Source organism: Gorilla gorilla, chromosome 13, assembly GCF_029281585.2.
Source record: "Gorilla gorilla gorilla isolate KB3781 chromosome 13, NHGRI_mGorGor1-v2.1_pri, whole genome shotgun sequence".
NCBI classification, from domain to species: Eukaryota; Metazoa; Chordata; class Mammalia; order Primates; family Hominidae; genus Gorilla; species Gorilla gorilla.
The window spans coordinates 119,602,101-119,625,152 of record NC_073237.2 but is presented as its reverse complement, the minus strand read 5'-3'; the positions used below and the strand labels follow the sequence as shown (position 1 = coordinate 119,625,152).

Below are 23,052 nucleotides of genomic sequence, written 5' to 3'. Positions count from 1 at the left end.
TTAAAAAAGATAAGTCAGATTTTGTCTTCTCTGGTCCAAAACCCTCTAGTGATTGCCCGTCTTGCTCAGAGTAAAACACAAAGTCCTATCAAGTCCTTCTGTGATCGAATGCCTTCTTTGCTGTCTGACCTCATCATCTCTTACTCTTCTTTTTGCTTACTCCACTCTGGCCACAGTGGTCTTCTTACGGATTCTTTTTTTTTTTTTTTTGAGACGGAGTCTCGCTCTGTCACCCAGGCTGGAGTGCAGTGGCCCGATCTTGGCTCACTGCAAGCTCTGCCTCCGGGATTCACACCATTCTCCTGCCTCAGCCTCCTGAGTAGCTGGGACGACAGGCACCCGCCACCATGCCTGGCTAATTTTTTTGTATTTTTAATAGAGACAGGGTTTCACTGTGTTAGCCAGGATGGTCTCGATCTCCTGACCTCATGATCCGCCCGCCTTGGCCTCCCAAAGTGCTGGGATTACAGGCGTGAGCCACCACGCCTGGCCTTCTTGCAGATTCTTTAACATACCAGGCATATTTCTGTCTCAGGTCCTTTGCGCTTGTTGTTTACCCTGTCCAGAATGCAGTTTTTCAGACATTTGCTTGGCTCCATCTTGTCTCTCATTTTCAGTGAGGCCTTCTCTTACCACCCGATTAAAATGGCAGCTCCTCCATTTCTGGTTCTCCTTACCCAACCTTTCCCATCCTCTTTTTCTCCATACCACTTTAAACCATTTCACTTATGATATATTTTGCTTATATTGTTTATTGCCTTTTTTTCTCCACCTGATATAAGCTCCATGAAAGCAAGGATTTTTGTTGGTTTTGTTTTCTGTAGATTTCAAGCACCTGGTAGAACAGTGCCTGGCATTTAGTAGGAACCTGAGTATTTGAATGAACTATTTTATTAATTGTAGTCTACACTTGGAAAAGGTTTAATTTTTTAAAGTTTTAATTTCAGTTTTTCTTTGGAATATTATGCGCCTTGAAGTCGTCTTTTTGCTATATTTCTGTTTTTCTTCATGAGTATCCTTATTAATTTATTCATCTTGAGTCCTTATTAAGCACTGTGCTGGTTGCATGGGGATATACAAAGATATAGATATAATAATTCTATACAATTTTGTAAATAAATATATATACATAAATTATGCATAAATAAATATATATCTTTTATATAAGTTATATATATATAAAATTATTATTATTTTTTGAGACAGGGTCTTGTTCTGTTGCCCAGGCTGGAGTGCAGTGGTGTGATCATGGCTCACTGCAGCCTCAACCTCCTAGGCTCAACCAATCCTCCCACTTCAGTCTGCTGAGTAGCTAGGACTACAGACATCTGCCACCATGCCTGGCTAATTAAAAAAAAATTATTTTGTAGAGACAAGTCTTGCTGTGTTGCCCAGGTTGGTCTTGAACTGCTGGGCTCAAGCCATCCTCCTGCCTGGGTATCCCAAAGCCCTGGGATTACAGGCATGAGCCACTGTGCCCAGCCAGAGATAAAGTATTCATGGACTCTGACTTTTATACTTTTATGAGCTTACAGTCTATTAGGGGAGTTGATAGTATGGGATGTGTGTGTGTGTGTGTGTGTGTGTGTGTGTTTGTGTGTTTTAGAAAGGTAAGTACCTAAGAGAGAGTGATCCAGAATTCAGAAGAACAAGAAATTATTTCTAGTGGAGGGGAATAATAGAGCGATTTCAGCGAGGGTGTGTGTAGTGTGTAGTATCAGCCATGGAAAACAAATAGAACTGGATTATGAGAAAAATGGAAAAGAGAATTCCATATGGAGGGAATAGCATTAGCAAAATAAGAATGCTCAAGATTTGTATGGAAAATAAGTGGTTCATTTTGTTGAAGATACGATATATGAAAGGAATTAGCAGAGCGTAAGTTTGGAGAGGAATGTTGGAGCTACTGATAGAAGGATTTGAATGCAGGAATAAGGAATTCAAGCCTTACTCTGTTTGAAACCCCAGTGATAAAGGACATTATGAGGACTATCTTTATGAGTTTGACAATGTTACGTGGAAAGACAGACTGAAATAAATATGACTGGTCCTCGAATAATGTTTCATTCAATGTTGTTTCATTATAATGTTGACCAAAAAAAAAAGATTCCTGGCTGGAGCCACTGTCTGCGTGGAGTTTTCACATTCTCCCCATGTCTGTGTGGGTTTTCTCTGGGTGCTCTGGTTTCCTCCATATCTGAAGGATGCGCAGTTTAGGTTAATTGGTCTGTCTAAATGGTCCCAGGATGAGATGAGTGAGTGAGGGTGTGTGTGTGTGAGTGTGCGCTGTGACGGAATGGTGTTCTGTCTAGGATTGGTGCCCACCTTGTGCCCTGAGTTGATGGGATAGGCTCTGGCCATCTGCATTCTTGAACTGGAATAATTAAGTAGTCATCTTGTTTTTTATTAACTTTTCTTACATATATATAGCTCACATTTATTTCAGTGTTTAATATTACAAGGGTTTTGGTTTTTATTTAGAAGTTTGGTGATGTTTTTGTGACAAGAAGAACTTAACTGTTGTATATATCAATTAGCCTATGATAAATTGGTTTTATTATATGTTATTTCCTGTAACGTCGCAGTTTCCAAGAACCTATCAAGTACATTAAATGACAACTTACTGTACACTGATTAAAATGCTATTGTAATAATTTGGGGGGAAAGCAATAAAGGTAGTGGAAATAGGTATAGGTAGTGGAAGTAGGTATATATATAATCTCAGCATTTTGGGACACCAAGGCGGAGGATCAGTTGAGCTCAGGAGTTCGAGACCAACCTGGACAACATAATGAGACCACATCTTTATAGAAAAAAAGTAGCTGGGTGTGGTGGTGCTTGCCTGTAGTCTCAGTTACTTGGGAGCCTGAGGTTGGAGGATTGCTTGAACCCAAGAGGTTAAAGCCGTAGTGAGCTATGATCATGCCACTGCACTCCATTCTAGGCAACAGAGCAAGACTAGCAAAAAAAAAAAAAGAAAGAAAGAAAGGATGTCTTGGAACTGTTGCAACTTGGTAACTACTGGATGTGAGGGCTGAGCAACAAGCCTGACAACTACAGGGTTTCAAGCCTACTTGATTGGCAGCCTGGGGTTCCCTCAGTATAAGCAGGGAGCCCAAGAGAAGTGAGATCAGGAGGAAAATTTGTTTGGTTTTGGTATAACATTTGCAGGTGTGATGGTTATATACAGGTGATGATGATTCTGATAAAAAGAAAATTAGTATTCTCTTTAGAAAGGATGTGCATCTGTTGCTTTCGTGCCTTCATTTTGATATAGCTAACTCCCAGAAAGAGAAGTAAGACTCAGTTGCTGGATCTATTGCTGGCATCAGAATCTAGATAATTGATTTGGAAAACTTTGACACAGTACCTGAATTTTTCTTTTCATCTGTAAGTAGCTCAACCCTTTTCACTAAGTTTGTTAGATAAGTTGCTCTGGTTGTGAAAACACTATGTATTCTCAGTAGCTTGATGCAACTTACAGGTTATCCTTTGAAATCTCCTTTACTGCTGCTTCATTGGCTATGGATATCTAAGCAGTGCCTTTCTTACGTCTTTGAAGAAAACAGATGAGCAGTTGAGTGTTCCCAACTAGTAACCTTGATCACCTTGAGATGAAGGCAGTGTTTATTTGAATTAAAAGGTTTGCATGCTTTTGCCATGCCATACTCCTGTTTTTCCCCTTAGGACATAGAGCCACATTGGAAGAGGACAAGCCTTTTAACCTAATTAGTGGTAGTTAAGATGTTAGTTGCCAAAACATTTCTTTAACAGCCTACATTTAACAAAATACCAGAAGATATCAGAGGATGTAGCTTTCTATGCCAGGCAGATTCAAGAACAGTGTAAGGTTCTTTTAGATTTATAGCATTTTCAGAGCCCTGTAGCAGGAGGTGTTTTTAACCCAAAGATGATAGGCAAAAAAATTATTTGCAAAATGATATTGATAATTGTGTACACTTTTTATTTATAGGCTAATGATGTATGATATTTATATTTTTATATTTAATGCATTTTTTAATAGTTGAAAAAAGACATGATGAGTTTGTTAAAAACTTGCAATTCACCGGCTACGTTTAGAAGGGTGACCTTGAGCTTATCACATTAGTCATCTCTTTATTAAGTCTTTTTTCTTTGCCCTTAGATAATATTGTCAGTGAACATTATTTTGGCACTGTCATTATAGAGCCTTTTGTTTTCCGTTAAATAGGAGTCAGTAGGACCCAACTCTCCTGAAATGAGAAAATTTTCCTATTTAGGATAATTTATATTTTTCACCTCACTGGAGGTGTGATGGCTTTTAGTTTTTCAGATTTGGAGTATATTGTAAATTTTTTTTAAATCTGGGCAATTTTATTTCACATGATTGGTTTGCTAAGAATATAAAGTTTTACCCTTGTGAGAAACCTGCGAGATCCTTTTAGTCCTGCTTTGTTCCAGAGAGGTTAAGGCACTAGTTGAAAATCACACACCCAACTAGTGGCAGAGTTGGGGCAAGAGGTAGATTTCTTTTTTGTTCTTTCTTTTTTTTTTTTGAGACGGAGTCTCACGTGATCAGGCTGGAGTGCAGTGGCGCGATCTGGGTTCACTGCAGGCCCCGCCTCCCGGGTTCATGCCATTCTTCTGCCTCAGCCTCCCGAGGAGCAGGACTACAGGTGCCCGCCACCACGCCCGGCTAAGTTTTTGTGTTTTTAGTAGAGATGGGGTTTCACTGTGTTAGCCAGGCTGGTCTCGATCTCCTGACTGGCAAGAGGTAGATTTCTTGACCTTCAGTCTTGGGCTGCTTTCACCATGTCAGGCTGCTGTTTAGAAATGTGTACCAGGAAATCTTAAATGAACGTAGCTGAGTTGGTCACTAACCAGCTTAGTTGGTTGGTCATTATTGGGTGTTATTACACCTAATAATGTTCAGTTGGAATAATTAAGATTTTTTCCCCCTCGTTCCTTCTGAAAACGTTTTTTTAAAAGGCTAACCGTTTTAAACTGAACGATTCAGTTTAAATGAAACATTCACAATGTTGAGCAACCACCACTTTATGTAGTTCCAAAACATTTTCATCACTTCAAAATAAAACCCCTTACCCATTATGCAGTTTGAAAAGTTTTTAAGCAATTAGAATAAAAATCTTTGCTGTGACAAGTAAGGTCGACTAGGGCAAGTTTGTATTACAGGTCACTCCTAGTGCTTTGTTGCCTGCTTCCGATTTGCCAGTGAGAAACAGAGTATCCTTCTTATGCTATTTAATAGTGATATTACAAACAGCAGCAACATCCAAAAAGAATGTGTCAGGCACATAATGAATAATAATGCTGATAGCAGGCGTGCGTTGTGCATATTATTGTTAATCTTCACACTAGCCTTTCAAAGTGGTTACTGTATTTCTGATGAGAAAATGAAGGCTTGTTCAGTAACTCTAGAATCACTTAGCTGATAAGTGGTCAATCTGGGATTCAAATCCATATATATTTGGCTTGAAAAGTTGGGTGTTCTTGTCACTAAATTTGGGAATGAGCAGGCAAAAAGAAACACATGGAAGGAATCATCTCGTTTGAGGGATTCAGCACTCTCTTAGCAGTACAGTGTGTAAGGGAAGGGGATTTGAGTTTGTTAGTCCTGTTGGTGTTTGTTAGTTGCCACTTTATCCTGTCCCACTATGATTTGTATGCACAGGAGGAAAAACAAAATAGGAAATAATCTTTGGAACTCTTTATGGACATTATCATGAACAATTAGAGGAAATGGCAATGTAGCTTCTGACATTTGTTCTTAGAAATTATCTGTTTCTTTTTTTCTTCTCTTTTAATGAGTCTTTATATGATTTTATTTTAAATTCATAAATTGATTTGCTTGAGTGGTTTAGTCTGAGCAGTATTGGAACTTGATTGATTTCCCATTTTAAGATCCTTTTAAAAAGTGGTGATTCAATTCCAGTGAAGCATAACTCAAATTGTGTGTATTGAAGACTTTTGTAATTACATTTTTGCCCCTATTAAAAAACTTTATTTTAGCTTTTTTAAAGTTTGAAAGAACTTTTGTAGGCCAGTTGTCAGTCATTCCTTTGAAAGCCCCTAGTAAGTCACCTCATAAACCTTGTCACTTTTCTACTGTGTTTTGGCTCGAATCATGTTACTTCCCTTCAGTAATAGGCCCTGGGGTAATATGTTCAAATATGCTGGCTTTGGGTAAAAAGGATGGTATCATGTAAAATACAGCTCTCTGGCTACTTTGGACAAAGAGATTTTTTTAAGGTTATGTGAGCATAACAAGAATATAAGGTATAGCAATAGCAGCCATCTACAAATGTCTTGAGTGTGTGTATTGATAGTTATCCAAAGAAGTATAGATTTTTGACAGTGACCTTGTGACTTTCGCTAATATCTAAATACTAGGTACTTCCATAAGTGGATTTTAAGCTTTTAAAAACTTTTATTTAAAAGTTTTAAAATGCCCTTGTAGCTTGGCTCAAATATTACACATTGCTTTTCTGTTTTGACCTAGTGGTGACATTTCATTCTCTCTGAAACCAGCAGAAATGTACTGTGAAGAGTACAGGCTCTGGAGTTGGTCAGATTTGTTTTCAAGTCTTTGTCACTTACTAGCTGTAAGACCTTTCCTCTTTTAAAATGAATATCTTATGTTACAGCTCTGTAGCGTTAGAGGTGCTGTCTCTAAAGGGCTCAGGACAGTATCTGGCACATAGTGAATTGTGTTCAAATGGTCCGTGTTATAGGAAGAAGTCTAAATTTTGATAGCCTAGCCAACATCACGGTGCAAATACAGGAAAACCTCATCTGTATACTGTCCTGCAATCAGCACATTTCTTCTTGGATTTGTGTTTTGTTTGTGTGTTGAAGTGCCATGTGTCAGTTTTCACCATTTCCTGCAACTTTTCCTTTTTCTCAGAAATGCCTGGCAAATACCTTCACTGGGTATTGTATAATTGAGCTAAAAAAAAAAAATAGATGGTGCTATGCAAGCTAATGATGAGGCATTTGCTCCCTTATAGCAATCCCTTTCAGTTAGGTATTCCTGTGTAGCATGTTAACAGGTGCTTACCACCCTTAGAGATGTCAGCTGGCCGAATGCCCAAGCTTATGCCAAAGAAGGGAGCTTTTGTTGTCTGGAATGAAAAGTATACAATGCCTACTAAATGCTTATAGTGTATTTCATGATGATAGTTAATGTTAAAGCATGAAAAGCTATATCTTAGCCTAATAATTTTACTCATTACTTCCCCATTATTTGCATTGTTTCTCTTGTTCTGTTTAGAAAGACATACAAAGGCCTTTTACACTGTAACTGTAAGGTTGAGGTTGTGATGAATTGCAATCTAAGAATTTTAGCTATGGAGGGGACTTTGGAGATCAGCTATACTAACCCTCTTATCTTGTACATGAAAAAGCTGGCTGAGAGAAGTTGTGACTCACTCAGGGACATAGAAAGTAAGTGACGGGTTTGATTTCCAATCCAGTATTATGAAGGTTACCTGGTAAAGTGGAGAGAGCACTGGACTTTGGAGTCACACAGGCCTGATTTTGAGTCCTGATTCCACCATTTATTAACTGTGTGACCTTTGGCAAGTAAATCTGAGTTAGTTTCCTGCTTTGTGTTACTTTGTGGGGTCTTGAGGATTATGGGATAATGTAAGTGTAGCACAGAGCCTGACATTTGCGATGGGCTCAGTAAGTGCCGTCCGTTCTCTTGTACTATTTTTCTTCTCCTTCTCCTTCTTCTTCTTCTTTGAGAGAGGGAGAGAGAAAAGAAAGAAAGAAAAGAAAAGAAGGAAAGAAAGAAAAAAGAAAAGAAAGAAACAGAGACAGAGAAAGAAACAGAGACAGACAGAGAGGTTCTCTCTCTCCACTGCCCAGGCTGGAGTGCAGTGGTACGATCATGGCTCATTGCAGCCTCGAACTCCTAGAGTTCAAGTGGTCTGCCTGCCTCAGCCTCACAAGTAGTTAGGATTACAGGATTACCAGACCTGGCTAATTAAAAAACATTTTTTTGTTTTTTTGTTTTTTTTGTAGAAATGGGGTCTCGTTTTGTCACCCTGGTCTTGAACTCCTGGCTACAAGCCATCCTCCTGCTTCAGCCTCCCTAAGTGTTGGGATTATAGGTGTGAGCCACTGTAGCCAGCCCTGCTTTCCTTTAAAACAGATCGTATAGCTAAGTGATTACTCGTTATGAAATGGGAATCAAAGAATGGTTGATGTTTTTGCCAAAGCCGTTCGCTGAAAATCTGTTGTTCATTGGAGGAGGATTGCTGACTGCAAAATGAGTGCAAAACATTTGTCAAGAGCTTAAGTGACCACTGCTCCAAGTTGTACAGTGTTGACATGGTTCATTCCTGAGAAATGGTTGCATTTCCCTAGTGAAATGGATAGAAAACCTAGCATTGGGAACACCAAATCAACCTACATATAGTTAGGCCAGCAGTTCTCAAAAAAAACTTTTTTTTTTTTAACTATAGACCCTTTTACAATCTTAAACATTATCGAGGACCCCAATGATCTCTTGTTTATGTGAGTTGTATCTGTTGATATTTATCGGAAATTATATCTGATAAAAATTTAAATATTTATTTAAAATGCTAATAAACTATTATATGTTAACACAAGACAAAAGAAAATTAGTGAGAAGACTAGCATTGTTTTACGTTTTTGTAATTCTCACTAATGCCTAACTTACTAGAAGACAACTGGGTTCGGATAGCTGCTTCTGCATTGTCTGTTTTAATATTCTTGATGAAGTATATGAAGAAGAAAATCTGCCTTCACACAGATATGTAGCTGGAAAAGGGAGAAATATTTTAATAGCTTTTTCAGATAATTTTGGATATTCTTCTTTGATACTACACCAAAACTTGACAAATGGTAGTATCCTGATAGAATCTGAAACCAGATCAGTGAACATTTTGTGTCCTGTTACATTAAAATCCATTGGTCTTTGCATTTTGATTGGATCTTTTATCTATACATGGTTTTATAACATTATGCATTGGCCATTGGAAAATATTGATTCATTGAATTATCTTGATCTTCCAAATGTGACCTATTTCATGTTCCCTCTTCGACGTTATATAGCCTCTGGGAAACTCTGTACTCTGGAAAGAATGAGAGTGAAAAAGAAACATAATGCCTTCATACTACTTGGAAAATAGTTTTGGCCATGCAGACCCCTGAAAAGGTCTTGAGGACCTCCAGGGGTTCCTAAACCACACTTGCAGAACTGCAAAGTTAGAAAAATTGGTAAGCTAAAAGGAGTGACTCGGTTGCTTTATATTTTTTTAATTAAAAAAAATTTAAAAACAGATTTAAAAAATAATTTTTATTTTGAGACAGGGTCTTACTGTGCCACCCAGGCTGAAGTGCAGTGGTGCAATCATACCTCACTATAGCCTTGAACTCCTGGGCTCAAGTGATCCTCCCACTCCAGCCTCCTTGGTGTCTGGGACTGCAGGCATGCACCATCATGCCCAGCTAGTTTTTAAATTTTTTTGTACAGGTGGAGTCTTGCTATGTTGCCCTGGCTGGTCTCAAGCTCCTGGCTTCAAGTGATCCTCTTGCCTCAGCCTTCCAAAGCGTATTTTTATTTTTTTGAGACAGGGTCTCACTCTGTTGCCCAGGCTGGAGTGCAGTGGCATGATCACAGCTCACTGCAGCCTTGACCTCCTGGGCTCAAGTGATCCTCCCACCTCAGCCTCCCGAGTAGCTGGGACTACAGATGCACACCACCATGCCTGGCTAATTAAAAAAGTTTGTGTGTGTGTGGAGATGGGGTCTCATTGTGACCTGTGGTTTCCATCTCCTGAGCTTAAGTGATCCTCCTGTCTCAGCCTCCCAAGGTGTTGGGATTAGAGGTGAGAGCCATGTGGCTTGGCCTACAGCCTTAATAAGAGATAATCTGGAAATTACTATGAAATGGATTGCTACGTAAGCCTTAGTCTTAGAAACCATCTTATTCCTTGAAGTAAAGAGCTGCCTAATTTTGAAATGCAGTGAATTGGTCATTAAATATTTGAGTCCTTTTTATAGACAGAGCAGTGTATTAGGTACTGCTAAAGATATGAATTATGAAAAACGGTTCCTTCTCTTTAGTAGTTCATAGTCTAGCTGAAGGGGTAAGACATATAACCTTGTAAAAAGATGACTAATGCAAGTTCTCTATAACAAGGTGACATACAAGGAGAGAGGAAGCCATTCTTTATTATGGGAAAGTACAGACAGTGCTCATTCAGGTAATCATTACATCAGGTTATACTGGAGAATTAACACTGAATAATTATGTTAGGCTTACAAAATTATGTTGCAATTTATATTTTTATTCTCACATTGTTACCCTATTTTTATAGGTTTGTATAGTTTCCAGTATTTTTACAGGTTTTTATTTGCCTTAAAAAAATAATTCGGCTGGGCGCGGTGGCTCATGCCTGTAATCCCAGCACTTTGGGAGGCCGAGGCGGGCGGAACACAGGGTCAGGAGTTTGAGACCAGCCTGGCCAACATGGTAAAACACCGTCTGTACTAAAAATAATAATAAAAAAAATCTGGGCATGGTGGCATGTGCCTGTAATCCCAGCTACTCAGGAGCCTGAGGCAGGAGAATTGTTTGAACCCAGGAGGCAGAGGTTGCAGTGAGCCGAGATCGTGCCATTGCGCTCTAGCCTGGGCAATAGGGTGAGACTCCATCTCAAAAAAAAAAAAAAAAAAAAAAAAAAACACGATAGGGGTGGGAGAAGTATGTTATTGCTATTTGATAGATGAGAAAAGACTAAGTTAAATATGCCAAGATCACATAGATTTGAGTATTATGTTATTTGCATTTATGTGTCTCATTAGAATAGAATAGAAATACTCAGATACCTTGCTTTGGAGGAAAAATATATACATACACAGAGTAAAGATCTCCACTCAAGACTTCATAGAAATGTTTTAATGCTTCCTAAAGCGCCTTGTGTATACCTTGTGCTTAGTTGTTCCTTTACTGAATTATTATAATGATTTAAAAAAAATTACAAAGTGCCTAGCAATAGAAGGCACTCATGGCAACTATTATTATTGTTGTTTTTTTCAACTTTTTCAACTCAGCTCTGATGTTACTTAAGACATCCAAATTCTCAATCCATGTATGTTAAGATATATTTTAGTTACATACGACATCTAAATTCTCCATCCGTGTGGAGATTCTGATTTCTCCATTTATTGAATGCAATAATTCTGGCCTGTATTTATGGGGCGCTTATTACTTTGTTCAGATACTGTGATATGCATTTTACACACATTGCATCTTTAGATCCTTACAGCAGTTTCACTGTGAGATGAGTGATGGTGTTTCCATTTTATAAATGAGAAAACTGAGGCCTGGACTAATCAGTTGCCTAGGGTGCTTACTAGTTAAAAGTACAGCTAGGAGGCTGGGCGCAGTGGCTCATGCCTGTAATCCCAGCACTTTGGGAGGCTGAGGTGGGTGGATCACCTGAGGTCTGGAGTTCGAGACCAGCCTGGCCAACATGATAAAACCCTGTCTCTACTAAAAATGCAACAAATTAGCCAGATGGGGTGGCGGGAGCCTGTAATCCCAGCTACTCAGGAGGCTGAGGCAGGAGAATCTTTTGATCGTGGTAGGTGGAGGTTGCAGTCAGCCGAGATTGTGGCACTGTACTCCAGCCTGGGTGATGAGCAAAACTCCGTCTCAAAAAAAAAGAAAAAAAGTACAGCTGGGATTTGAATCCACCTCTCTGTCTTCTGTTACCTTTCCATTTGGGCAGTAAGTTGAAAAAAATATTTTTGGATTGTAGAGGAGTTTTTGCTGTTTTTCAAAGGATAGCTTTTTGAAGGGGGGGATTGGGTAGTGGCTATTCTCCCCTTTTATAATAAATTCATTGATTGGTATTTTTTCAATCTGGTTTTTTCAAAACTTTTTAAAAAATTATTGTTGTTATTTAATTAATTGCCTGATGACATTTTGGTAAAATAGTAATGGATTAACATTTTCCAGATCTTGATTTCTAAGTTCAAGGTGATATTTTACTATATTGGTGAGAAATAGTTTGTTAGTGGGTTTTTACAGGTTGTTTTAGGCCAAGAATTGACTTACCTTTACTGTGTAATAACATCACTACTTGATTGAATAAGATGGTTATAGTCACTTTTGAAACAGTATTTTGGCTTACAAAGCTTTTTTGAGGGGAAAAAATTTATTTGTATTGGCAGTCAGCCAATATTTTATAAGCTACAATTTTCCTTTGAATAGCTGGTGGTTTGTAGCTCCATAATTTGTGGTTCTTCTGAACTTGTAAAAAGATTACACATATTTAAAAATGGCCTTATCACTTTAATGTTTTAAGAAATACACAACTGTCAAATTCTGTTATGTTATAGTATTGTTGTTTTACTTAATTTTCCTGGGCCGAGAATCTAACTTAATAATTTATACAGTATAATTGGAATCTCATCCCCTTAAACCCCAATGAAACTCCAAACAAACCTAAAAACCAAAAACTACATTAGTAATGTAACAGGCACTGTTAAAGGCAAAGGAAATGTGAGCGACTCTACATCGGTCTGCCAACATCCTTGCAGTATTCATGCTAGTCCATTATTTAGCCACTGCTGCCCGGATGTGTTGAATTATGTGGTATGTGGGTTTGTTTGGGTGTATATGGCGTTCTTATATGACATTTAGTTTTAAATTAAGGTTTTTGTGATGCTGTCAATGTTGCCTTTTCACATGCAGTTGGAAAAGAATACTTCATTCGAAATGTTTCATGTTCTGTACCTTGTTCTCATGGTTTGTCTGTGGGTAGTTAAATTTGTGAAAGTCACGAGGTTATTTTAAATCTTTCCTTTTGATTTTAGGTTAAGTCTAAAATGGAATATTGTAACCTTTTTGCTTGAGAGATTTTGGAAAGCCAGATTAATATATCCATTTTTGTACTTACAGAAGTTTCACAGATAAAGGTGAACCTACCATTCAATTTCAGACTCAAACTCCATTGCCGAGTAGGAACGTTATTTAAAAATAAACCATAATGAACTATTGTCTTTCTTGGGCTAAATCCTTTTGTTTCTGGAAGCTGAGTGAGGTTTGGGTTAAAGTTTCCATTTATCAGTGGGATAATTTTTGTGGCTAAGATTTTAGTGAATTGTTAACAGCCAGATCCTTAACAACTGTTAATAATCTTATTAACATGTTAGTAAAGGTTGCTTTTGAAAAGACTCTCTAGCTCTGGAGGATACTGATTCTCATTCTTGATTGAACATTAGAATTACCTGAGAGTTAAAAGAAATACAGATGCTTGAGGCTGGACGTGGTGGCTCACGCCTGTAATCCCAGCACTTTGAGAGGCTGAGGAGGGCGGATCATGAGTTCAGGAGATCGAGACCATCCTGGCTAACACAGTGAAACCCCATCTCTACTAAAAATACAAAAAAATTAGCTGGGCGTGGTGGCAGCTCCCAGCTACTCAGGAGGCTGAGACAGGAGAATGGTGTGAACCGGGGAGGCGGAGCTTGCAGTGAGCCGAGATCGTGCCACTGCACTCCAGCCTGGGCGACTGAGCGAGACAACGTCTCAAACAAACAAACAAAAACAACAAAAAAAGAAATACAGATGCTTGGATTTCACCTTGAGGATTCTAATTTAATTGGTTTGGGATGCTGCCTAAGCATCTGGATTTTTAGAGGTAATTCCAGTGTGCATATGAGGCTTAGAACTCCCGCTCTGGGAAATTTGTTAGCCCACTCAAGGGGAAAAATTTGGTTTTAGAGAATATATCTTTACCTTTGGAGTTTATAAAACTTTTTTTTTTGAGGTAGTTGTGGATTCACATGCTGTTGTAGGAAATAATGTACTGAGTAATCCATCTCTGTAATTTTATCATTTCAAGAATTTTATGTAAATGAAATAATATAGTATGTAAACTTTTCAGCTTGGCTTTTTCACTCAGGCTAATTCCTTTGAGATCCATCCAAGTTGTTGCATGTGGCAGTAGTTTGTTCCTTTTTATAGTTAAGTAGTATTCCATGGTAGGTAGGGAAGTACCACAGTTTAGTCATTCACCTGTTGAAGGACATTTGGATTGTTCCCATATTGGCTATTACTATTAAAGCTGCTGTGAACATTTGTGGATGGGCTTTTGAATGGTCATAATTTTCCATTTCTTTGGGATAAATGCCCAAGAGTACAATTGCTGGGTTATGTGATAAATGCATTTTTAGTTTTCTCAGATAGTGCTGTACTTTTTCTGAGTGGCTGTATCACTTTACATTCCCACCAGCAGTGTATGTGTGATCCAGTTTCTCTACATCTTTGCCAGCATTTGACATCAATACTATTTTTTGAGAAAGATTAGTAGACTTCATTGGAGCAGTTTTAGGTTTACAGAAAGTTGGGCAGATAATTCAGAGAGTTCCCATATACCTTTTTCCCTCATGACTTTCCCCTTTAATTAACATCTGTTACCATGGTAAATTTGTGAAAATTGTTGAACAATAATGCAGTATTAATGCATTATTATTAACTAGTCTATGGCTTATATTAGGACTCTGTGACTTGTACAGGTCTGTGGGTTTTGACAACAAATGTAAAATGACATGTGTCCACCGTTACAGTGTCATACAGAATAGTTTTACTGCCCTAAAAATCTGTTCTCTACCTGTTCAGCCCTCCTGTACCCCCAGTTCGTGGCAACCACTGATCCTTTTACTGTTAACATAGTTTTGCCTTTTCCATAATGTCATATAGTTGAAAGCATATAGTATCTGACCTTTTCACACTGGCTTCTTTTGCTAGGCTATATGCATTTAAGGTTTCTCCATGTCTTTACATGGCTTGATAACTCTTGCTCTCCCCCCATCTCTCTTTATTGCTGAATAATATCCTATAGTGGATGAACCACAGTATTCAACTGTGATTATATCACAATTTGTTTATCCATTCACCTATTGAAAAACATCTTGGTTGTTCCCAGTTTTTGGAAATTATGAACAGAACTGCTATAAACATTTGTGTGTGGACTTTTGTGTGGATGTAAGTTTTCAGATCATTTAAATAAATATCTAGGAGCACAATTCCTATTGTATTGTGTTGTAAGACTACATTTAGCCTTGTGAGAAACTTCTAAACTTTTCCAAAGTACCATTTTGCATTTCCCTCAGCAATGAATTATTTTTTATTTTAACCATTCCGATACTTATGTAGTAATACTTCATTATGATTGGATTTGCATGTCTCTGGATAATGATTTTGAATATGTTTTCATATGCTTATTTGCCATCTGTGCTTTTCAGTGAAATGTTTGTTCATGTTTTTTGCCCATTTTCTAATTGGATTCTTGTTTTTTAATTTTTATTTGTTTTAACTGTTGAGTTTTGAGGGTTCTTTATATATTCTAGTTAGAAGTCCTTTATTGGGTATGTGGTTTGCAATTATTTTCTCCTAGGCTGTAGCTTGTCTTTATATCCTCTTAATTGTGTCTTTCATAGAACAAAAATTAATTTTGACCAAGTCTAGTTTATCAGGTTTTCCTTTTATGAATCTTGCTTTTGCAAGAACTCTTCAACTAGCCCTGTGCCCCAAAGATTTTTTCCTAAAAGTGTGTTTATTTCTGAAAGTTTTATAGTTTTAAGTCTGTGATTCATTTCAAATTAGGTTTTGTGTAAGGTGTGAAGTTTAGATGAAAGCTCTATTTTTCTTTTTTTTTTTCTTTTTCTTATTGATGTCTAATTCCTCTAGCTGCATTTGTTGAAAGGGCTATCCTTCTTCCATTTAATTGCTTTGCATTTTTCTAAGAAATTAGTTGGACATGTTTGTGTGGATCTGTTTTTGGCTTCTCTGTTCTACTCCATTGATCTCTGTGTCTGTCCGTCTACCAATACCACGCAATCTTGATTACTGTGGCTGTATAATAAGTCTTTAAATTTGGTAGAATTTCTCCAATTTTATTATTTTAAAAATTGTTTTAGCTATTCTTGGTCTTGTGTCTTTCCATATAAGTTTTAGAATAAGTTTGGTTATGTCTATAAAAATCCTTGGTAAAAATTTTATTACATCTATAGATAAATTTGGGAAGAATTGACATTTTTACTGTGGAGTGTCTCTACCATTGGATTTTAATAGATTGGAATGAGACTAGAAAGAAGTAGTTCTGTAGAGAAAATACTCAAATTGCTTAAATTGTATGGAGAGAATTCTTTGTAATTAGCAAAATGTTAAACTTTTTAGCCCTCCCTCCCTTTTTGGTGTTAAAAACCATAATTAATAGAGCTGTGGAAGTGGAAGCAATTTCATTTCAATTCTGTTTATTTATTTATTTGAGACAGGGTCTCACTCTGTCACCCAGGTGGGAGTGCAGTGGTGTGATCTCTACTTAGTGCAACCTTTTCCTCCTGGGTTCAAGTGATTCTCCTGCCTCAGCCTCCTGAGTAGCTGTGACTACAGGTACATGTTACCATGCCCAGCTAATTTTTTGTATTTTTAGTAGAGACGGGGTTTTGCCATGTTGGCCAGGCTGGTCTCAAACTCCTGGCCTCAAGTGATCTGCCCACCTTGGCCTCTGAAAGTGCTAGGATTACAGGCATGAGCCACTGTGCCTGGCTATTCATTTATTCATAAAATTTTCACTCAACATCTTTATGAACTTCTGTTATGGGCCAGGCACTGTTTTAGGCACCAGAATACAGTGGTAAAGGTCCCTAATCATTGACCTTACATTCTAATGAAGAGATAGTATATGAATAATAACGATATACCTCAATTAAGTGCTATGCAGATAATCGAAACAGGTTGACCTTGAAATAGTGGGGTGGCTAATTGATTGATTAGATCAGGGAAGGCCTCTGAAGAAATCTCATTTGTTTGTGGTGGTGAGATCTGAATGTCAAGAAAGAGCCAGCCTTTTGAAGAAAAGGGAGAAGACTATTCCAGGCAGAGGGAACAGCTAGTGGAACAGCTAGGAACACAGTGGGTGTGTGGAAGGAACTAAAAAGGAGGACAGGGTGTCTGGAGTGTAATGAACAAGAGGGAGAGTAGTACAAATGAGGTTGGTGAGGTAGGCAGGGGCCAGATCACCTGGGACTTTGTAAGCCAAGGTAAGGAGTATGATTTTTATTCTGAGGGTGATGAGAAGCCACTGGAATGTTTCGATTAAGGGAGTGAAAAGGTTGCTGTATGGAGAGAGACCAGAACAAAAGCAGGAGGATGAATTAGGGAGCTATTTCAGACCAGGTGAAAGGTGATTATTCTAGGAAAGGATTCAGGATGTATTTTCAAGATAGAGTCAACAGGATGTGTTCTGTATTTCATGGCCACAGGAAAAGGGAATCAAAGATAATGCCTAGATTTTTTTTTTCTTTTAAAACTTGGTTGGATGATTATTGTTATCCAGTGAGATTGGTAAGACTTGGGAGAGGAACAAGGTATGTTTTGGAGAAAAAAAAATTGATTTTTTTTTTTTTTTTTGTGCGGGTTGACAAGGTCTTGCTTTGTTACCCAGGCTGGAGTGCAGTGGCACGATCACGGCTCTCTGCAACCTTGAGCTCTTGGGCTCAAGTGACCCTCCCACCTCAGCCTCTTGAGTAGCTGGGATCATAGGCGTGCGCACCACCACAACCAGCTAATTGAAAAAAATTCTTTTTTGTAGAGACAAATTCTCCATTTGTTGCCCAGGCTAGTCTTGAACTTCTAGACTCTAGGGATTCTGCTGCCTCATCCTCCCAAAGTGCTGAGATTATAGGTGTGCACCACTGTGCCCAGTTGATAGTCCTTTTTAAATCACTTTGTTTTGTTTTGTTTTTGAGATGGAGTTTTGCTCTTGTTGCCCAGGCTGGAGTACCATGGTGTGATCTTGGCTCACCACAACCTCCGCCTCCTGGGTTCAAGTGATTCTCCTGCCTCAGCCTCTCGAGTAGCTGGGATTACAGGCATGTGCCACCATGCCCAGGTAATTTTGTATTTTTAGTAAAGATCGAGTTTCTCCATGTTGGTCAGGCGCCTGGTCATGAACTCCCAACCTCAGATGATCCGCTCTCCTCAGCCTCCCAAAGTGCTGGGATTACAGGTGTGAGCCACCATGCCCGGCCAATCACTTTATATTTTAACTGATGTCTGCCATCAATTGGATATACAAGTTTGGAGTCCAGGTGGAGGTCAGGATTGTTGATATAGTGTGGTGATTTGTATATAGACATTATACAGAGTTATAAAACTGGGAGAGGCCACTTAGAAGACAGTGTGATACCAGAGAAGGGGGCCTGGGACAGAGCCTTGGAGCACTGGCACATTATGAGGTCTGGAGGAGGGGAAGGCAGAGCCAACAAAGCCTAGGAAGGTTTAGCCATTGATGCTCTTGTATGTTTGCGACTAAAGTTATAGAAAGATAAGGATATAGAAAAATGAATTCTATCAATGCCTTCTCTGAAACCTGAATTTTGTGATATCCATTGATTCTATCAATCCTGTTGAAAGATAAGAGGAGACAAATAATAGAAACTACTTTTTGTGAGAAAATTAGCTAGTGATATTTGCTTTTAGTGAAATGCTAGTAAAATACGTCTCTGTTTCTCTCTCTTTTTGGCTTGCCTCCTTGAATTCAAAGACTTGATAACATTAAAGAAAATGCAGGATCTCTAGATTTCGGTGTGGTGGTCAGACAATAACATTTTTATACATAATAATGTAATAATGGTTTCATGAAGAAAGCATCATACAGTATATTAAGTGGTTGAGTAACTACTCTGGGTCTAGCATAACGCTAAATTGAAGGAGAAAAAAGGAATGTTAAATATAGACCTTGCTTTCATTGAATTTTGATGAAAAGAGGTAAAAAAGAATAAGCTATGGTAGCTGAAAAGGATTTCTTGGAGGAGTTGGAACTTGAAGAATAAGTAGGACTTAGGTGGGTAGAGGAGAAGAGCAAATCCCATAATATAGTAAGATATGGTGGAAAGAAAATGGGCTTATTTTTTTGGTCAGAAGACCTGGTTTGAGTGAGGACTCACTTAATAGTTTGTGACATTGGATAAATCACTTGACTTCTTTGAGCCTGTATTCCCTTAGGGGCATACCTGTACTTGCCTCATAGGTCTGCTGTGAAGATAAGACTGTTTATAGCTTCAACAATAATAGTAATGTAGTACTTCTCGTGTCAGGTGGCTAGTTTGCAGATACTCATTTTAGGAACATTTCATAAATTCAGATGCTACGCTGAATAATTTGTATTTATCAAATATTTTATAACTATCCTTTAAAACTTATGTGTATAGTTCCTAGCTCAGTGCCAGACATTTAGTAAATTGTAGGTGATATTGTTACTCTGCTCCTGTTATAAGAATAGCATAGGAAAAAGAGATGACAGTCCTTGTCCTTCAGGAGTTCTTGCTTTCAGTAATAAGTCATATTCATAAGAAGCTGGGGGAAAATGCAAGACGTTCTGTGCCCTGGTCCTAAGTTTGTGATATCAGGTACAAATGAGGTCAGAGTAGGCTTGTCATTGGGACAGGCCTTTGTTTTGGCAGTGAGTCTAAATGTGGCCCAGGAAAAAAGGTAAGATTTGGATAGACAAGAGGAAAGCCCGATAGGCATTCCATATTTTTTTTTTTTGTTTTTGAGACAGAGTCTCGCTCTGTCACCCAGGCCAGAGTGCAGTGGCGCAATCTCGGCTCACTGCAAGCTCTGCTTCCCTAGTTCACGCCATTCTCCCGCCTCAGCCTCCTGAGTAGCTGGGACTACAGGCGCCTGCCACCATGCCTGGCTAATGTTTTGTATTTTTAGTGGAGACAGGGTTTCACCGTGTTAGCTAGGATGGTCTCAATCTCCTGACCTCGTGATCTGCCTGCCTCAGCCTCCCAGAGTGCTGGGATTACAGGCGTGAGCCACCGCGCCCAGCCTAGGCATTCCATATTAAGAAGATGTTTATTTTATGTATTTTTATTTTTAGGGGCAGGAAAGCATAAATCTTACTGCCACTGCTAAGGAAATCTTTAGTAATACTTAAAAATTCTCATTCTGAAACTTTTGTAATGTTATGATCAAATTTACCTTCCTGCCTTTACAATTGATTGAACTTTTGCCTGCTCCCAGATGGCATTCTAACGTGGAATTTATTGTGCGGGGGGTGTCTCTTTTTTAAAAATATGGAAATGTTTTTATTATATACTTAAGTGTAATTCTGTTATAGCTTTTCTCTTTTGTGTGTAAAAATAATAAAGCTCTGTTTCATGCTGTGAGATTTATTGTTAGAAAGACAGGGCAAATTTCTGAAATTTCCTTGGGTAGCCTCCCTTCTCATCTTTAGCTTATTTGAATCTTAACTGTTTATCAATTCATTTGCATATGTGGGATGTTAGGATGACTCTTTGTTTTGAAAAACAGTGCTGTCAGAGTTCCTGTACAGTCCGTGCTGAAATTAGGGTGCCCTAGTACAATGTACTGTTCTCTCTTAGTCACTATAATGGTTTTGTAAGTAGCTAAACCCTAGGTCATGCTGCTTTTATGCAGCTGTCTTCCTTGGTTACTGAAAGTTGGATGGTGCTTAGTTTGCCTTTAAGGGAATCTAGGTTTAATTGTATATCTCCTAGAACATTTTGCACCACCAAGTAGGTTGTAGAGAATCTTTGTTAGCATTCTGGTAGCCTTATTGATACGTGGTCACCTCACTGAAATTGTGCAGTATCATGTATTCTTTTATTGTATTTTTTAGAAATGGGAGTCTTGCTATGTTGCCTAGGCTGGTCTTGAATTCCTGGCGTCAAGCAATCCTCCAGTCTTGGTCTCCCAAAGTGCTGGGATTACTGGCGTGAGCTACCTCATTTGGCCAGATTTTAAATAAGAAATGCTAACGTTTACTGTTACTGCTGTGTGCTATGCACTTTGCTAAGCAGCTTTAAACTGTGGAGTTTTCTTTTCATTTAAACATCACAGCAATTAAGTGAGGTGAGTCCTGCTTTTATTCTCATTTTACAGAGACAGAAAGGTTAAGTTCTGATCTCAAGGTTACACAGGTGGCAAGTGGTGGAGAAGGGATTTGAACCCAGGCAATCTGACTTTAGGGCCTATTCTCTTATCTACTATGCTTTAACACTCCCCTGAGGTAACACCTTTCTGGGAAACTGTCCTATTGAGAACTTTACTTTTTATGTGTTACCTTGTGTGAAGGCATTAAAAGCTTGTGCCTCTTTGGGATTTTATAGTTGCACCTTTCTCCCGCTGTAAGGGGTTTGCCATTGTATTACTTAAGTAACCCAGTTGCTGAAATAGAGCCCTGAAATACAATGGCTGAAACCCCAGAATTCAGTGCACAATAGTTGAGAGCAGGTGTTCCACATCAGCATGTGGCTGTCCTTTATGCAGGCATTTGGGGACGTAGGTGAATGGTGACTGTATCATCTCGAATGCACAGCTTTCAAGGTTGTTCTTGTTGGAAGCACAGGGTAAGAAATTTTGTCTTAAGCAAGTGAGGTGAAAGTTGTACAAATATAATTTCTCCTCCCATTGCTGAAGGCTTAGTCTCATTGCCTCATCTAGCTGCAGGGGATTGGGAATTGGAGTGTTCTTTCTCTTTGCTGACACTAAGAGGTAAGGTGTCATTCTGTACTATTTTGAGTATTTCATCAGTGTTGAAATGTTCTTGGGAGTGCATTTTCAGTTACAGAATGTAAAGGTGAGAGCCTTGTCCTAGCTACAGCTCTGTTATTTGGAAGAAACAGGGTGGATTTTGGTAGTTAGCAATTTTCTGCCGCAGCTGTAACACTGTAGATTTCAGTAGGAATGTTAGAATAGCTCACTGCTGCGGTTTGCAAAGTATTATTACACACATTCAACTCTTGCTTTTTTGTTGTTGTTGTTGAGATGGAGCCTGGCTCTGTTGCCCAGGCTGGAGTGCAGAGGCTCAATCTTGGCTCTGTACTACAACCTCTGCCTCCTGGGTTCAAGTGATTCTCCTGCCTCAGCCTCCCGAGTAGCTGGAATTACAGGTGTGCGCCACCATGCCCAGCTAATTTTTGTATTTTTAGTAGAGACGGGGTTTTGCCATGTTGACCTGGCTGGTCTCGGACTCCTGAACGCAAGTGATCTGCCTGCCTCAGCCTCCCAAGGTGCTGGGATTACAGGCACGAGCCACTGTGCCTGGCCTCAACTGTTGCTTCTTATAAAGGTAAGTAGATAAAGTAAGTGATGGTATTCCTTTTGTAAAGGAGAAAATCGAGACATGGGTGGTTAAACATTGAATGAAACCAGCTAGAAAGTTGAAGAGCTGGGACTCAAATCCAGACATCATGGCTCCAGAGTCAGTGAAGTTTGTATGACACACTTTTTTTTTTTTTTTTTAGAAAATTCTATTCAATTTTTATATTTACTGTGGTCATTACTCTTGTATCATTTCTTAGGGTGTCTAATATCACCAATGTCCAATATACTATGCTGGCAAATTACTATCATTTGATGAGAATTATTGATAATTTGATCTCATTTTGAAGATTCAGAAAGTACATTAAGAACTTGTATTGCCTGACTGTCATCATGATGTTCACAAATGACACCATGTTTTAGATATGTCAGTTTATGTAATACCGGGTAGCAGAGATTTTACTCTCTTTAAAAATTATACTTTTATAGACTTGCTTACGGTAAAGTGACATGTAAAATGAGCAAATGAAATAGAAATAAAATAGGAAATAAAAATAGAAATTAAATATTGGGGCACTTAATGTTTCTTCTTAGTAAGTAGCATGTATTGTGAAATACAGTGTTCATATAATTTCACCAATAATTTTGCTGTACTATGTGATAAAACCACTTTATACTATATGGTACTCAAGAAATTGGGAACATTTTCTACTTTAGAGCAGCTGGAGGAGTCCTTTCTCCTTGCTGACACTAGAAGGTAAGGTACCATTCCTCAGTATTTTGAGTATTTTTGTATTCAAAGTGTGTTGAAATGTTCTTGCTAGTGCATGTTAAGTTGTAGAGTTTGTGATAATCTGATTTAGAGATTGGAAGCTGTGGACTATGACACATATTAAGTATTTGTGCAGATGGATTATTAATCAGAAAGTAAG

The 23,052-nt window shown here is 38.5% G+C and overlaps 1 protein-coding gene across 8 annotated transcripts in view; it reads left to right on the top strand.

Annotated features, from left to right (window-relative positions):
- Positions 1-23,052, top strand: part of STRBP (spermatid perinuclear RNA binding protein) — a 158,935-nt gene that overhangs the window by 9,593 nt on the left and 126,290 nt on the right. Inside the window, exon 2 of one of the 8 annotated variants that reach the window (XM_063696769.1) lies at positions 22,012-22,148. The exons of 6 other annotated variants lie outside the window; for them this stretch is intronic. The gene's annotated coding sequence lies outside the window, so the exon portion shown is untranslated. Of the gene's footprint in view, positions 1-22,008; positions 22,149-23,052 lie in introns of all 8 variants that reach the window. One more of the 8 variants, XM_063696770.1, reaches the window with a different exon arrangement.